General features: G+C 34.2%; 1 protein-coding gene across 3 annotated transcripts in view; it reads right to left on the bottom strand.

The window, feature by feature from the left end:
* DGKB (diacylglycerol kinase beta) overlaps positions 1-16,722 on the bottom strand; it is a 475,249-nt gene that overhangs the window by 386,573 nt on the left and 71,954 nt on the right. The window contains exon 1 of one of the 3 annotated variants that reach the window (XM_054059504.1): positions 13,611-13,701. The exons of the other annotated variants lie outside the window; for them this stretch is intronic. The gene's annotated coding sequence lies outside the window, so the exon portion shown is untranslated. Of the gene's footprint in view, positions 1-13,610; positions 13,702-16,722 lie in introns of those variants that run through there. 3 annotated transcript variants of the gene reach the window in all.

Below are 16,722 nucleotides of genomic sequence, written 5' to 3'. Positions count from 1 at the left end.
TGTAGCGCTGGGTAAGACTAACTGTCAAAACAAAGATCAGAAAATCAATTAATCCAAAATTTCTACATGAAAGACAACTCACAGGAGTGTTCGCCACTGTTCTCTCTTGAAATAGGATTTACACATTGGATGTATACCACATAATGACATAAACTGTCAATTCTTTATTACCTCAAGAATTTTAACTTGGAAGTGGAAACAAGAATTCCTGTCACTTCTCTTCATTTGACAGAGTTCATCCATATTTTTCATAATTCCCTCAGTCAAACCTCTGTTGCAAGCCTCTACAACTATGACAGAAAGAAACCAGATCAAGATAGCCGTGTAGAAAGAATGAGATACCTATAATTACACTTAATAGCCAAGCTGACTCTACTGTGTTTATCAGACACTGAGGGCAAAATTTGCATTAATTTTTCATCTTGTAGAGCTCCTAGCCTTCCCTGGTACTTAATTAATAATATGCATTTCTGGAAACTGTATGTCATAACATGGAAGTGCAGAAGTTTCCAAAATAATTGGAGCCAAAGTTAGTGTGGTATTGGCACATAATTTATTTTAGTTCTTTCCTTCCCTGATGTTAAGTTTCTTTGCATACACTGTAGAGTGCTGAGGGAAAATAGTTTACATAATATTAAAAAGCACAGGGGAGAACAGCTTGCATAACACTAAAAAAAACAATCTTTGTCAAAAATTAGGGTAAAAACCAAAAATGTGTCAAGAATTTATAGTTGTCAAAATTTCAGCTTTTGAAAGATGAAGCAATTTAGTACCACAATAGAAGTTCTTCAGGACTGAGAACACTTGGTTTATTTTGCCTAACAATAATTGGTTTAGTTTATAATCAGTTAGCTAACATTCAACCTCTTTTTCTTTTTGTCTACAAAAGACAGTTAAGAGTGTCAAAACATTTCTACCTAGGAGGTACTATTCCCTCTGAAATATTGAAAGAATTTTTGTTAGCATTATCAGCACAATAGTTGAATTAAAAGTAATAAAAGGGAAAAAAAAGAAAAAGAGGAAAAAAAAGAAGAAAACTCTCTTCCCAAGATATGCTCTTGGGAATACCTTTGGGATGTAAAAGTAGAAGCAGCCTTAGAAACTTTCAAAAGTGTCTGTGATGCTTTTAAAGACTGTCAACCATAAACTCAAGTCTAATCTACTTCTTAAAGGAGTACATCACTTTGATAAAGAAGAAAGAAATATTTAGTTGAAGGTGTGAATGCTTCTGGAAACCGAGAAACTGTCATGCAGCTTCAGAAATGTTAAGGAAGTATAAAGTTAACTTAGACAAAGAAAAGTTAATATTCCACAGATAGTCTTTCCCTTCATTTCAGTGGTTTTGTCTGAGAAGGTTTCAGAGAGAATACAATATCTCTCAGACCTGTCAACCCTTAAAAGCAACTCCAGTAACAGCAATCATCATAAACTGACTTTTTCTACTGTATAAGGGCCTTATTTTCTTACTTTGACTGAAATGGTTTTATGCATGGATAATTTAAAACAGACCTCTCTATAACTTCTTTTTGTCCTATTTAGAACATAAGATTCAACATTTTCTTTGCAAGGTGCACCTCTCAAACAACAATATATAGTTCCTGCTGGAAGAACATAGCCTGAAACGGACACCTGCTGACGTTAAAACCAAGGTGCCACGGTGTTCTGCCTTTGAGCTGTTCTCCATTGTTTTGTTTTTCTTTTTGTTGTCTCCATAGCTTTCTAATCTCCTTTACCCCTCATATTTTAACATTCAGTATTTCTCATGCACTGAAGTTAGCATCAAGTATAAAATATTCAACACCAGCAGTAAGATTAAAGCTCTTGAGTATAAAGCAAGATGTTACAGGGAGCTACTGTTTCTATGTGTTCTAAGACCCAGAGGCAAGAGGCATTTGAAGAAAAAAGGTAGACTGAAAAAACCCCAATGCTACCCTTGCTTTGAATATTTCTTCCTCTTCATAAAACCAGTAAGAGTTATAACTTTTCCCAACTTATCTACAAATGAACACCTTTATCCCTCTGTTCTCATTGAACAAGGCTTCCTCCTTGAAATGGGTGTTCAGGAGTCTAGTTCTACACTGCCAGTGGTGCCAACACCACAGAGCACAATCAAACGCTTTGAGTTTCCAAGGGTCATCCTTGCACTGCTGCCAAAGGTTAGGGAAGAGGCAAGTTTATCCTCCTTTCTACTTGCTAAGTACCAGATGCTGGTTGACATGGGCACTGCTTTTGTTTGCAGAGGTCATCTTTTTGGTGGAGACAAGAAAACTTGCCAAACAAGTCTGAAACAGACATCTGAGACATTTGGGTAGCACAAAAAGTGGGCGAACATAATTCATTTATTTATATAAACATTTTTTATATGAACATTTGAAGAAATCCCCTTTTTTGAATCTGCTCGTGCTTACAGTGGCACGTAGCTGTTATAAACAGCCATATTTTTTTAAGCACCAACTTGGTTTCAGCAACAAGAAAATTACATAAGTATTCACTCTATTGTAAGATTTACTTTAGATTTTTTTTTTCCCCACTTCCTTTGGGCACTTTCTTAGAACATTTCACATATTTTCCAGAGAGTACTTCATTGATTCAAAGGGTTATGAGCCATACCAATATTTACAACTGGAAGAACAGCTGATTTTACCACACTGAAATCGTATATTTTAAGTTCTGTATACTTACATGAGAGTACGCAAGTCTTCATTTTCCTGTTCAATAGCATAGTTACAGTTGAAAGAACGATATTTTTTCCATTACAAGGCCTTTTTAATAATGAGTACATTCAGGCCCCAGTGTATGCTAGAACTAGTGAAGTTATCTTTATTTGGAGTATGTATACACACACATAAATGTATAAGTTTAAAAAGTCACAAGCATATTCAAAGCGAACTATTAATTGCTGACTGGCAGCAGCCCAAAATCATATTTGCAGGACTTAGGACAGACAAGTTTGTTCTTTTCTTATACCAGTTTATCCCTCAGCTGCAGCCTGAGTGCAGAACAAGGGCTGCACATTACTGTGGCTAACACACAATATTTTGATTTAAAGTTTTTTTTATTTTCTTTCATCAATATTTGGAGAAAAGTGGAACGCAGTGCTACACAATAATGAATACTGAATCTCATTTCAGGCCATCTTTCAAAGGTCTTTGTGTTAAATCAAACAATTCACATCTTAAAGCTAGTGGTGGACCAATACTATTTCAAATCCACTTCTTTTTTTTTTGCCCTGTTTGTGAAGAAATAAAGAATATCGATGAATGAGGTCTTGTATCATTCACCTGACTCATACAGCTATAAGTCTTCCTATGCTATAAAAATATTGAACTTGTTCCAGTTTTTCAACACCACCATTTCTAGAAATCAGTACTCTTCTAATATACTGTTCCCCCTCTAGTTTTTGAGGATGATTTTCATTCTAAGGTTTTGGATTTTTTTAATTGAAATACATTATGAAAATTCCATAGATAACATTTTGGATTACCTGTTATAAGAGACCATTACCTCTATGCCTTTGAAGAACAACACAATATTTAAAGTTATCTCTAAACATGACTAAGATTCTACAGTCCTTCTTCTTGTACCTTTATTTTTTTCTTGTCTGATTTACAAAATTTGTCTGTGAACAAAAATATTTATTAAAATTTCTCAAGCATGTGCTTGGTTCACCTTTAATACCAACTTTCACATTGTGGCAGATCTAAAGCTTTTGTGAGAAGTATTTCTTACTCTTTCCTCTATAAACAGTTAAATTTGCCACATGAGCGTGCTGTAGGAGTATAAAGCAACCCAAACCACAGAATCACAAGCTGTCTGAAACAGGAAGGCACCTCTGGAAATTGCATAATCCAACATTTATCTCAAATCTAGGTATGTTACAGCACAGATCTCAGGGCTTTGTCCAGTTATGTTTGGACTCTGTGCAAGGATGAAGACTCCACAAAATCCCTGGGTAAGCTGTTCCAGTGTTTTACCATCCTCACAGTAAAGAAGTTTCTTATGTTTAAGCAGAATTTCTGGCATTTCAGTTGTGTCCATTGCACCTTCACTTAGGGGAAGATAGGAGGGTTATATCTTTAAGCACTTCAACTCACATTACCGCCTTTTCTGAGCTTATCTCCATTGCCACAAGCCTAAAGGAGTTTAGGTTCTAAATACTACACAATCAAGCCTCTTAGAGATGTAACAATCATGGTCTGGCCTTGATCAAGTCATTTCAAGCTTTACAACACTCAGCTGAGAAAACAGAAAAAAGACAGTTTAACTCCTTAATCTTTCACACTAGCATAGCATTAAGAGAACTATCTTTATTAAGAAAGAGAAGACATGGACTCAGAAAAAAAACACCTTGGCTCAACACAGTCCGAATCCATTATGCCACCACTGCCCTATTTGGCAACAGCCCATTTTTTTTCCCTTTGCTAGAACTGGATCACAGTGCTCCCAAAAATGCAGTGTGAGATATGAAGGGGGGACAGACAAAGCATTTTCAGTTCCTTTTCAAGAGCCATATGCACTGAGCATCACCATAAATATACCTATCCTTGCTTAGAATCTTTTTTTTTTGTGTGGTTTTCTTATTTTTGGCACCGCTGAACATTTAATATTATCTTTACTTTGCATACTTGTTGAACTTCTAGCTAGCAGGTTTAGAACATCAGCAAAAATTTACTAACTGAACACCATGAAGAATCCAGGCTGCTTACATAAATCCACCTATTTTATGATAATGAAATGAATATGAGGGAAAAAATATGAGGGAAACCACTGGCTGGATCTGACAGCAGTGCCTATGATAACCATTTTCTCAAGTTCTGATTATTTTAACTTTTCCATGCTTCATGATTTAAGCTATCAAGATGTTAACTATTCGTGCTGGCAGACAACAACACCTGAAGAAGATATTCTAAAGCTGACTGTGAAGGAGAATATTGCATGCTTTTCTTTCTCTGTGAATTAAAGGGGTTTTTTGAGGTTTCTTTTAGTGTTGTTCATCCTCTGTGGTTATTTGACCAATATAATTTCCTAAATAAAATCAAGATTAAAAAAGCAAAGCAAGACTGCTCTTTGTTTTATTTATTTTTGGAAAAAAAAAAAACCTCAAAACTTATATGAGATTATATTCTACTGATGGCTAAAGTTGACTAGTTTTATATTACTTTTCCTCAGAGATAGTGGTTTTGTCATCTTTAAAACCTACATATATTTAAGAGCCCATACATTATATCAAGGCAGTGTAATTTTCAAGCATTTGCTTCTCAATCAGAATTGTTCATGAAATTTATAGTCTATAAGTTCTCTCTTTGCAATTAGTTACATTTCAGAGGTTCCTCCAACATTCCCTCACCACTATCATTTCTATAGACAAATAAAGACTTATTTAAGTGTAATAAACAATAGTAGGCTTTTAAAATGATTATTCATTATTTCTAAAAATCATCACAGAAGTGGAATATTCCTTCATTGATCATTACCCTCAAGGAAAAGGACGCATGTATAAAGTTCATATTCATGTTCCCAAGATTTTAGCAATTCTCAGGGGGAAGGTAGAAATAAAAATAGACAGTAATACCTGGGCTGGGTTCTTATCTCATTAGGTTTTGCCATTTTTATAGTGACGTTTCAAATTGTACTATTTGAGTATCAGCCCCTCAAAAATTTTTTGTATACCAGGGCTGATAAAGGCTAATCAGTCTCATCCTCAAACATCTAAATAAATATTTTTCTGAATTAGATTTTTACTATTTTTTCTTTTATTTTCTTCCATCTGATACTACTTTTACTCTTTCTTTTTATTCTTACAAACACATCTTGAAGTTTTGCAATTTCTTGTGCACGGGACACCTGGTCAGTTCAGAAAATTCACACTCCAGTCAAAACTCCCTTATCAAAAGAGGCTTTTCAACAGATTTATTTTTTTATTTCGCTGAAATTTAATGAAATAATGTTGTCAAAACACAGCAAGATACAAAGAGCATTGCAGTCTCATAATCTTTCCTAGATCCTTGCTTTTGCAGATGTCTACTTGAAACAAGCTCAATCATCAATTAAGTGCAACAACGCTACCCCACTGCAGCACACTTGAAGCTACTATGGCCCATTTTTTCAGCCAGACAGCATACCAGGCCAACACAGCTAACATCTGAAGGAACTGGATATTTCCTTAACATGGTACAGTTCTCCAAGGAGACTGTACTCTGTGTGGTACAAGCCTGAAAGACCAGGAAACCTTCCAGTATTATTTGTCACAGCAAGCAGGAAGGATGCAGAACCAGATCAGTATTTACCTGTTTCAAATACAGACTTCGTTGTGTTTCATTGCGTTTTAAAATTTCTTCTCTCACAGATTCCATATGGGATAAAATGACACCATTTTGTCATAGGGATTGCTGAGATGAGCTACTTTATTACTACAAACAGAGCTTACACCATGACATAATGCAAGTCTTACAGGAAAACAGCAAAGATTTACTCTTCTTGGTAGTGTCATAGAACAAGTGTCATGAAAGATAGGGAAAAAACTGGAAACATTGAACATGTGATATCCAGACACTGAAATGTCAGGTGTTTATTGAGCATGGCACTTGTGATATGCTAATATTAAATAAATATACCTAAATAGGTAAGATAATGGAGGATATTACATTATTTACATATAAACATAATGAAGTATAAAAAATGCATGTCTAGTTACATATTTAAGAGACTGACAACAACTCCTTCCATATAGCTTTAATGCAGGGTTGGAAAGACTGTGGCAATGTGCTCCTGTGAGACGGAAAGTAAGGGCCCAAAACAGGTCTTACTGTTGGGGCATCCATCATAGACTACAGTTTAGAAAACCCTAGTTCCTGGTATAGTTTGTTTAATATAGAAGGCAAATATAACAAAATGTATTCATAATGAGTCAGCTATTAGCAGTGAAGCACTTTAATAATTTACCTGATATTTACTGTTCAGTAGTTTCCAGATTCTTATTTTTAGATAAGCAAGCAGAAATGTATTCTCTGGAGGAAAATAAACTAACCCCCAAACCATCGAAATTGTAGCTGAAAGAGGCTTTCTGTTAAAAAAGAGTCAGTTAAATTATGGCATATTTCTGCAACAGCCCTGTGAAAATGTTTTCACAGATGAAAAAATTACATGTAGCTTAAGTTATAAAACATTCCCCTTAGCAATTCACAGAAATTGATAAATATAAAGTTGACTGAACACAGGACAAGTTCTAGCAGCCTACCTGGCTACTGAGCTTATCTTTAAATAGGAATACTTAAAAGTTTATTCATAAAATTAATTAAAAAATAACTCACATTTATAGCAATTAGGCCATCAAAAGCCATTGTACATACTTGGGAAGGAATGTTGATAGTACACACAAACCTAGTATTGCTTAATATTTATATAATACCATAAGATGTCATTGCTGAAGCTGATGAAACGAGAGTAGTTCAATAATTAGACACCCCCCTACAATCCACCCTAACAACAAGTCATTGACAATATGGAAAACATTATTACTGTTCCCTTATAATTAACATCTATTTCAAATGATAAACGTTATATACCTGTTTCTACTTTAGTTCCTTTAGGGCAAGACTATAGTCAAAACTGTAATCTAACTAATTAAGGGTCAGTGCATCCTGTATGGCTAGCAATAGGCTTGGGAATGCATTTCCTAAAATCTTATCTGTTTCACACCCACTTTTGGCCTTTCACTTCACTGCTATTTTTCGCTCTCCCACTTTTCCAGGTCATAACATTTGTGTAATGTTTAGCTGCAGGCTAGAGGTGAAGACTGATTAGTGCTTACACAGTGCTTTAAATATGCAAAGTAACATATAAATTTAAAGTTCTCAGAGCCTTACAAAACACAATCCACTTTAAAATACATTTTTCATTGCTATTGTTTAAAAATTACGTTGGTCTCATAACTTTCTCTTTAACCTGGGACGTATACTGGATTTGACAGAAATAACCTTATAAAGTACAGATCTATAAGACAATAGTATAACGAGGGCAATGTTGGCCAGACTGAGTTAAAGAAAGGCTTTTTATCAGATTCTGACCTCTGTCACATGCATGAATCACTAGCAGTAGAGTGTTACATCAATCACTATTTTTCAGATTTGGAGGAGATGCAAACAAATATTTGAGTAAATACTGCTGCCTATACGCACTGAGACGAGAAATGAGAAGATTACTCCAACAATAAAAGGCTTCATTTGTTTTCTTCATTTGTTTTACAAATGCTTTTATTCTCATTGTCAATGTTACTGATGCCGCCTATATATTTCCTCTGGAGAAAGGGAGAGTGTATGGTATGATGTACACTCATAATAAATGTATTGTAGAAGTAATTATCGGAGTGAGAAAGGTTTTTCACACTGCTCACAGGTATCCCTGGCAAGGCAGTTCATTGAGACCTGCATTCTGGATAGGGCTGTATTCAGACATTACCAAACCAAAAGGCTGGGGAATAGGCACAATGTGAAGTGTTCAACCCTGTGTCAAATCTTGCAGCAAAAGGGCTTCACAGGCTTTGAGACAGAAGCAATACAAGAAGGCCATGTTGTACAAAGCAGAGAAGAAGCAGTTCACCAGTACACTAATTTCCATTTCTTCTCAGACTTTCCAGTAATCACTAACACATCAACACCTAGAATAATTATTCTTTCCTTATGAGGAAAAATTGTTTAACGATAATAAGTATCCACATTCTGATTAAGTGCAAAGATCCTTGCAATCTTCTTTTTGATCACAACTGTACGTGCTTACCAGCATTCAGCAGCAAACTCAATATTCCTGCAACACACAAAGCATAACGCATTTGTGTCACAAAGGGCTTTCATGGTAACCAGAACAACAGATAATTAATCTGTTATTTGTGATTTTGCAGTTTTTCCATTATGCTTTGCACATATTTCATTGAAACCTGGCATCTGTAATAAAACCTCTCATTTTTACTTGCCTTCATCTTAAAATGGGGGAGATATCAGATCAAAGAATAAATTAAACCAGGGAAAAATACTTCCCCCTTTTTAGTTACTCAGTTTCTTCAGATGATAAAAATACTGTAAGCAAATTTGCCCTCTGTAAAAGAAATGTGGTCAGCTTTCTTTCCCAACTAGTTCTCTGAAAAAGTAAGTTCAGATTTGTATGAAGTATCCGGCATGGTAAGAAAAAAAAAAGGGGGGATATTAAAATAGAGGATCGTCTAGATTAGAAATTGCCACTGTGAATGAAATATTAACTCAAAATAAAACTGTTATTCCAAATAATCCCTAGGCACCAAAATGTATAAAAATAGACACTTAAGGAAAGATACATATATAAATAATTCACAGGTTTTGTGGATAATTTTCATGACAATCAGCAAGACGTATGACATGACAATTTAAATATTCCAAACATCCCTTCTCTTTTACTCTTTCTATAAGTCAAATGATTATTTTTGTGTGACAAAAAAAAAATTTAAAAAGACAGTTATTTACTAAGCATGGAAAGAGGAGATACACAGAATTAGTTCCCCTAAATGTAAGAAATGTAACTGGCTGTATAGAAGCGCAATTTAAAATGCAGAAAAATGACTAAAGTAAATACATTTCCATTCTTATTGCATCTTTCTGATTTTGAAAACAATGCTTTTATTTTTATTTTTTATTATTTTTTTAATTCATGTTATGAGATTACTTCCTTCCTTTTTCTTTATTATTATTTTTTATAATGACAGCAATGTATATATAGAGGAAACTGAGGCTCAGACTGATTTCTTTATAACATGCATATCACTATTCACAATAGTAGCTATGGCATCTGTGTGACGCCCTTGCTTAAAACTTTACTGTTGGTTTTGCATATATACAGGGATTCAGTAATTATCCCGAAGAGCAAAAGAAAATAGAATCAACTTCATTCCCTCATGTGTGTTCACTTACATTTATAAAACCGGTATATGATCCATTTTGAGGAACACCAACAACTTAGAATGTCTCAGCAAGTAGAAATGCTTGTTAGAAAGGCACTGCTGTTACACAACTATTTTAGAATTACACTGCCTCACAGATTTACACCTCTTAAAATGATTTAGAAAATATGGAATATAAATTTATATTTGTCCTAAATCCTTTTAAACCCCTAACTTCCATAACAGCTTCTCGTTGAGCAAAAGTTTCCAATGGGAGCTTCTACATTTCCATTTTTTTTGTCTTAAGACCTACTAAGTTTTCCCTAATACATATCTTTGTTGCAAAATATACTTTTTTTTGTCTCATAATGCAGGAAACATTTGATTACTATCCTGCTCAAATAATGATCTCTCTTTCACAGAAGGATGTTGAACACTTTCTTTAAACTTTTGTGACCAGTCAAATTTCTCAAATGTCTTATTCTTCTTGCTTTGTTATGGACTTTGATTTACCTGGAGCTTTCTGAAGAGAGTTTGGTAGTCACAGATATCTTATTCCAATTAGATACTATAATATTAGAATCACAATCAATTTTCAAACCTGTACAAACTATGACATTTCACTGGAATTAAAATGGCAGCATTTTTAAATCTTTCTAAGATTTTATCTAGATCAAGTGAAAGCCCCCAGGTCTTAGCTTATATCTTAAAGTTAGTAAAAAAGATGAAAATAATTGTTGTTTTACTTATTGAGAACAGTACAGAATGACACCCCTGGAAGTAATGAGGAAAGAGAAAAAGGCTTTATTCTAAATAATGCAAAATCAGCTTAATTTGAAACAGTAATGAGAGATTTAGCTTCATATATTTGTGCTACACTGTAAAAACGCATAATAGCTAATATTAATTAGTCTGATTATGAATCCTTTTTCTGTTATTTAGGAAATTCATTTCATTAATAGAGCACACAATGGAAGGATAAAATATAACAGTGTGAGTACTGACTGCAACTTGTTTTTACATTTTCCACAACAGATTACTGCTTATGTCGCTTTATATTTCTGAGTTTAATAAGGTAATTTTGGGTTTGAAAAGTATGTGTTTTGCCTAAACTATACTTTGCCTAGCTATTCACATTTGTGATTATTTATTCTTTCCTAGGAAACAGAAAATTCTGGTGTCAAGCACATAAAAATGTTATGGCCTTTATGTTCTGTATTTACATACCTTTTAGAAGACAAAATATACAGAGAATCCAAGTGGGTATGTTTCTATAATATGCAGTTATTTAATTAATCTTGCTATTTCTTTAAGATATTTGAAAATCAGAATTTTCACTTGTACAAGGGAAAAAAATTACTAATTTTTATTGATCACAACAAACCTAATGTTTCACCTTTCTAGTGGTCAACTAACTAAAAACTTTTAAAAAACGGCATTTAAATTTTAATAAGACCTCATTGCCTGTTGGTAGTAACCAGGTATGATTTGTCGAACCTTCTACTGTAACGCAGGGCCAGAGTTAAACCACCCTTTCTCAGAAGTAAGTCTTTAGGTGGTAGAACCAGCTCTGGGTTTTTTTATCAATGTGGTTAAAACTAAATTTTCTTAAAGACACAAGGCTGGGATCTGAATTGAGCTGGAAAGAAAAATGCTAGAGCTAGGAAGGAGCCCAGAGGAGCTGAACTTGCAACTTTCTGAAGGCAGCAAGGGTAGAGAATACGGTAATTTGTGCTACCAGAAGGAGCAGCCTTTCTGCTCTTGCTGCTCTATGTCCCAGCCTCTGCCACCATACCAGGGTTTACCGAGGTTCCTCTATGGGAAAAGACACCTCCTGCAGCCTAATGCCCTGGTGTCTTCCTACCTCGCTTGTGACTAGGATCCATCCACAGAGCAACTGCCCTTCTTCTGCCTTTAGCGCACTAGAGCAAGATCTTTAAGTTTAAGATGAGCATTGAGTACATTCAGGAAGAAGAGAAAGAATAATGTACTTATAACTGGACCTAGACAGGTACAAGACATCTTTAGAATGATCTCACGTGGTACAGAGTGAAAGAGAGCCAAAGGACTGTACCATCTTCCTTGTTTGTTGCTACTACTTCTTTTTATACAAATATTAAATGTTCAGGTGACTTAATTTCAGTTTCTTAATCGAAATTCCAGTATGACCATTTGAAGTTCTTCAACGTGTGTGTACAGAAGTAGTTTAATTCAGGTTGAAAATACTTTTCAAGTAAGTAATCTAACACATTATGATGGAGAAAACTTAAATGCAGTTAACTTAGAGGAAAGCAACTAACCTGCTCAGGAGCCCAGGGCATTTATTTTAGAAGTAGATATCCTATTTCCTTTTTGATGGGTGTGGAGGTGAGAAGGTTTTGTTTGTTTGTTTGTTGTTTATTAAAATAATGCACATTGGGCTTCTCAGTATGACAGAAAAAATCCTCAAGGCTGTATTTTAGAGGAGGAAGAACTTGTTCTGATTTTCTGATCTCTAGATTTTGAGCACTGATGGTGTAACGAGTATTGCTGTTACTGGTTTCCACTTCAGATGTGATTTGTTTTTAACTCCTGAATACTTATGCCTGTCCTCAAACTCTGTACACAGAACTCCTGCCTCAACATTGTATTTTTAATCATGTCTCTACAAAAAATATTAACTAAATTGTAACTTTTTGAATTATCCAGTTTTCCCATTGAATTGGATTCATTTGGTGAACTAATTGAAAAAAACAATACATTAATGTAGAAAGGAACAGAACTATATATTCATGTAAAAAGGAAACTTAAAGTCATCATTGTCCTCATTAATATTTGAATACTGTATTTCATAAATAATCAAAATTCTCTTTTGAAGTAATGATCACTTTAAGATAAATATGTTTAGAAATCAGCATTAGTTAAATTTACTTTAACTGATATCAAGATCAAGAGAGTCAGAGCTTAATAAATCTGGTCACTTAGGCTTACAGTGTTAAAAGACAGCAAAGCAAACATGCAAAAGATGCCCCACATGAGTTTTAGATCTACTTAATATTTATTAGAAATATTTCTGGGAAATTTTATCCAGGTGTATTTAGATGCTGATGATATACTGCATTTCTAAACAACTAGTATGAAAAAAACAAGCACTATGGTTGGTAATCAGATTTCCAAAAATCTGATTTGTAGATTAATAACTACAGAAAATATGGCTGTTTAAAATATTGTAATATCTCTAGAGACTACAGTTTTCACAAGCTGTTTTGCTGACACCAGGAAGTGTAATATTTCTGATGTGGCAAAATACAAACATTAAAATCTGGTGGATACACAAGGAGAAAATAAGCCAGGTCTATGGATAGTAGAATGTAGTTAAAAAAAAAAAAAGAAAGAAAAACTGCAGTACATCATAGATTCTGTGGCTTTGCTGAAATAGCTCTAAACCAGAAACACATAAAGATGGAGAGATTGTTTTAAATTAAAACCAGAAACAGTTGCATACAGAAACCACTCATCCTTTTATATGTTAAATTACACACATTCCACATCCAAGTTTTTTTTACTTCCTCAGATATAAAATCCTGCCATACTTTCAAGAAATATATCAAAACATTAGTTTTCTGCATACAAATACTTATGTTTCAGAGTACATACATTTTTCCTTCTTGTTTTCACTTGTTGCGAAGTAACAGTAGATAGTATTTCAATAATATATTCTCCTTACCTGTCTTGAAAAGCTATCTTGTCAGTTTTTCAAGAATGCCTTGATCCGATGTCTATATCAAATCATCTAACCTTAAATGAAACCTTGTGCTATTGGAGGGGCTCTCATTTCTATTACTTTTTATTAAAAAAATATAAATGACAGATCCTTTTACAAGGTAGCCTAGAGTGACTAGTTCTTGTCACAATGTTGTCATAGTGACAGTGACATCAATATACTTCATGACAATCAGTACAGCAATTTATCTGGAGAAAACATCAGCGTTGATTCCTGCGCGTATTTTGTATTGATTTCCTTTTCAAGTCTCATTGGATTATTTATTTTTTGCACTATTCCTTAATTGAAATGTGTCTGTACTAATTCTTCTGGCTGTAAGCAGTCTTGTAAAAAAATGAGAGTACAAACTCAAAAGCAAACCAAACCCACAAAAACTGGAGTGATAAGAAACAAAAAAGTCTGGGAGTTAAAGTTCTTTATACGAATTAAAATCTCAGCTATTTGTTAGCATAACAGAGAACTCTCTCAAGTCTGGTTCTGTGACTCCGCACTCTTATTTCTTTTTTAAAATAAGATATGGAGTTGTTTACGGTGTAAACTATTATACATAGACATACACAATAAAAGGAGCAGAAACTGGTCCCCTAGAAAGAGGTAATGTATTCTGACTCTCAAGTATATTTTGTCTGGAAATACTCTATGGCCACTAAAACCTCAAAGTTTCATGGCCATTCTTACGTTATTATAGTGCCTATCTTCAACCTACAACTGATCACATTCCTGAAACTTTTCACATTGCCCCTCAGTAATTGCTATATGACATACAATCATCTGAAGTTCCTGAAACAGAAAATGCATATTCCTCTTTTTTTCACCTGGGAACTCTGTCCCTAAAGGAAGATGAAATTCACCTCTTACCCATTCAATCTTTGTGCTATATGTGAAATCTGCCAAAGCAACAAATTAGCGCTAATCGTGGTGTTCATTATTGATATTAGATATAATTTCAGACTACGGATGATAAACTTTGGTGTTGATTTCAAATGTTTCCTTCAAATGATACTACTTTAAAAAATGCTTTCTGATGTTAACATTCACAAACTACTGAAAACAGTTGAATCCTGAATAAGACCACCTCTTCTTTTCATGTTTATTAAACATATTAAACATATTGGGTCCACAGTGGAAGGTAGTCATCTATGCTGCACGCAACCTGCCAATGCAATTGACTCTGTCATTTCAACATCTTCATTAACTGAGATCATTCATCCTCCAAAATGCCCCTCTCTCCCCATAAACTATTTTCTACATTACTTATGTCTACCAGAGTCTACCGTTATTTCAAACTAGACACATTGCTTAGCCTGAGTCTCTTAAAAGGCTAATGAATTTTTCAGTACATAAATATAGATTCATATGTGTTACATCAAATCAAATTATCAGGTAGTAGGTTCAGGGAGAAAAGGGAAAAAGATATTGTTGCCTTCCATAATTATCTAAATATCCATAACCAAAGACTTCATAATTGAAAAAAAAACACAGGTTTTGAAACTTAGAATATAAGCTGGTTCACACTGGAACAAGATTCAGCAATAGTTACTCTCAAGTGGTCAAACCACAACCTGTTTCTCAGGAAGTCCCTAAATAAAGACACACAGAAGGACTTGAGTTGCAGTGCTTGGGTTGCCACATTTTAAGATTCTGTTCAAGAGAAAGGCTGTCTTTTATTTCAAAATGCAATTACTGCACCATGCAGTAAACAAGACAGAGGCTCTTCACTATCAGCAACAGTTAATGGTAGTCCCGACTGCCTCAGGCATTTTATAACTACTTCTAAATTAATATATTACAGGTTTTGAAAAGTTTGACCAGAACTATATTATAAAGGATAAGCAATAGAATAAAGAACCCTATTTCCTCTGAGTTGGTGCTTTGCAGTTAGGTACATTTATATTACAGTATGCATTTACTTCATGTATAAAAGCAGTTTTTCTGATTTAACAAAATTGTGAATAAGTACTCTAGTCTATGGTACAACTCAAATAGTCTAGTCTATAACAACTCAAAACAAAAAGAGTATGTTTTGATTTCTTATAAAGTAAACTTAAAGGAAGAAAAATATTGAACAGGTTTTAAATGCCTAAGTTGAAAATATTGGTAGGACTATTATAAGCACTGGAATATTTTAATAGTTATTTTTAAAGCTGTTCTTCATAACTGACATTTCTATTAGTAGATTACTCATCCAAAAGGCCAGCAGAGGGACAACATCTACCAGCTGCACCTCTTAACCATCTGACACTGAGTTCTTCATTGATATACCCATATAAGTTGTTGTTGTTCCCCTATAGAACAATAGAGGATAGAGGTTCAGTACTGACATGAAATCATTCTGTGACTGACTGCCTTAAAAGGCAAATAAGCTTATTTAAAACACTGTGATGACTTTTGAAAAAAAATTTCTCCAAAGTAATATGTATAATTTGTCAAACAAACAAAAGGAAGCCTGAAAAATACAAGAAAACTGAAACGCTACATTCCCTGAATTTCCACTGATACCTTAATATTTAAATCTGTAGCATGTCTTCCTCACTGAGACCACTCTACTTTCTATGCAGCACATTTAAATGGATTTGTTCAGAATAAATGTCATTAGTAAACACACAAGAAAAATTGATTTCAAGACTACACAGAAACAGGATACAGTGAGCCTTCTAGCTAGATCACGCAGGAAAAAACCCCTACTTTATAGACTTTGTTGCAATTTAGCCTGCCATCCAGATTAGTTAAATATATTGTTAAAGCAACAAAATCCATCATCTCAGAAATATGTGGCATCCTTCATTGCACCAAATCCACAAATGACCAGGTTTTCATCACAGGGAATATTTCAGCTCTTTTTGCCCACATGGGTAGTTTGGATATTACTACTGTAAATGAAGATCATGGTCAACTTTTAATAGAAGAGCCACTGTGACTGAGCAGAGCTCCTGTTCTCAATTAAATCATAAAACAGTCTTCCTATTAGTCCTGTTTTGAGATCCTGTTATCTTTTGGGATAAAGAAAAAAATATTTATCTTAACTTTATGACCTTTAATTCTAAACCACTAAAAT

Source organism: Cuculus canorus, chromosome 2 (assembly GCF_017976375.1).
Source record: "Cuculus canorus isolate bCucCan1 chromosome 2, bCucCan1.pri, whole genome shotgun sequence".
Taxonomy (NCBI): Eukaryota; Metazoa; Chordata; class Aves; order Cuculiformes; family Cuculidae; genus Cuculus; species Cuculus canorus.
This window is presented reverse-complemented; position numbering and strand designations above follow the sequence as displayed.